The sequence below is a fragment of the Apium graveolens genome, chromosome 8, assembly GCF_009905375.1.
Source record: "Apium graveolens cultivar Ventura chromosome 8, ASM990537v1, whole genome shotgun sequence".
In the NCBI taxonomy this organism is placed as follows: domain Eukaryota; kingdom Viridiplantae; phylum Streptophyta; class Magnoliopsida; order Apiales; family Apiaceae; genus Apium; species Apium graveolens.
The window spans coordinates 126,226,775-126,228,823 of NC_133654.1; positions in this window are offsets into that span (position 1 = coordinate 126,226,775).

A 2,049-nucleotide genomic window follows, 5' to 3' on the forward strand; every position below is an offset into this window, starting at 1 on the left:
TGGGATGGAGGCAAGCCCGATATGAAGGGGCTTGGTTATACTTTTGACCATCTACCTGGTGGGAGGCCAGCTGCTGGGGCCATCCAAACGAGCAGGACTGCTTGGAGATCTCAGCTAGGAGATGAGGTGGGGCCATCGCAGCAGGCACATGAGGAGGAGGAAGGAGCTGATGTTGGAGCTGGCATGAGCATGGCACGGTATAGGTGTCTGGCTAGGATGATGAATGCGATGCATGACATCCACATCAGATTTGCACGTGATCTCACCCAGGCATTGGGGACTGCTTTCAGAGCCACCGGTGTTGACATCCAGTGGCCATTTTTTGGTGAGGACTCCATGTATCCACCTCCAGACATGTCTGACACTCCACCCGTTGAGGGTGAGGATCCTGATTCAGATTAGGTATGCTTGATTTCTTACTATTACCTTCATTGAGGACAGTGAATATTTTAAGTTCGGGGGTAGTAGTTGAAGGAATATGTTTATGTAAGTCGCATATAGTTTGCATATTCATATAGTTTAGTTCATATAGTTCATATAGTTGCATATTTTGCCATGTAGTTTTTTTTGTTTTTTTTGGTAGTTTTTTTTGTAAGTTTGTTCATGTAGTTCATGCATTTGCATAATAACATGATCCCGTAGATAATTTTTCCGATTGACATGTGATATTGATGCTAGTTTAGTGATGTCGTATTTAGTGATGTTAAGGCTTATCGATTTTATTTGCATGCTAGAGACAACTGTATTTTACTAAGTCTTATAGGTTGCTAAAGTACTAGATCATGGTCATGGTTTATTTATTTGTCGAGGTTTAATCACTTGTTTATATTTAGAATTTAGGATATTCTCTTAATAATAATATAACATGGATTTTTAGAAATTGGAGAAAAATGGGATTTCATTGCTAGTTGTGTTAGCTAGGAGTCAAATGGCTAGTTGTCGGCTCATATTTATATGAGTAGTCTAGGGTTGAACGAGATGGAGTGAAACGCACTCGTTCAGAAATGAAAAAAAGAGAAAAAAAAATGAGTGCTATGTATAATTGATCACGAGTGGACTCTTTAGTATTCTAGTTATTAAGTTCTTAGGGGACTTTGTGCCTAGTGACCTAAGGCTTTTATAGTATTGGATCCGCTAACATAATGCTCGCTATATGGGTACTATTGTATAAGTCTTTTGTGGACCTCACTCGTTGCACGATAAAATAAGCATAAGTATGTTGTTTTATTTGAATAAAAGCATGAATCCATATAAAACTCCAATATAAGAATTGAAGTGTTATAATTTATTTTGAGTCTAGCTCTTATGATGTTTATAACCTTGTGATTACTTTGATGAGTAGTGAGTCGTGATTATGGATCTAGTGGTGATAATATATTTGTAAGCAGTTGCATACACGCACGTCTCTGGTTTGTAGATTGATTTGTGAGGTTAGATTGATCTTATGCGAATAACTGCATTTGTTGAGATGTTGCTTGTTGAATGGTTTAGTTATTCTATTGAGGATCGTTGCATTCATTTAGTTACATTCATGCATTTTTATTTCTTGTTCTTTGAGTCTATTTATGCTTGAGGAAAAGCATCGATTCAAGTTTGGGGGTATGTTGAGTGGCGTTTATGACACTTTATTATGCTCCGTAAAGTTTTGAATTGGTGTAAATGTGCTCAAGTTGTTGGTGTTTTAATGTGTTTTCTAGTATTTTTGCATTTCAGGCATTATTCTAAGAATCAGGTGAATTAGCATTTTTTTTGGTGCTAATATGATGTTAGGATGATGTCCAAAGAATAAAGCTCTGGAAGCCAACTCGATTGCAGCGGGAATTAAAGAAATTCAGAAGTTTTTCCAGAAGCACGGCGCGCCCGCGCTGGTCTAGCGCGCGACCGCGCCCATTTGTCAGAGAGCTAGCATGCCCGCGCTAATGAAGCGCGCGGCCGTGCCGGGTCGAGATTCCAAAATCCTGATTCTAGTTGATTTACAATTGGAGGACTTCTATCTTGCATGGGCTGCTATATATACTTAAATAAAGGATGTTTTCTAGAGAGATGGAT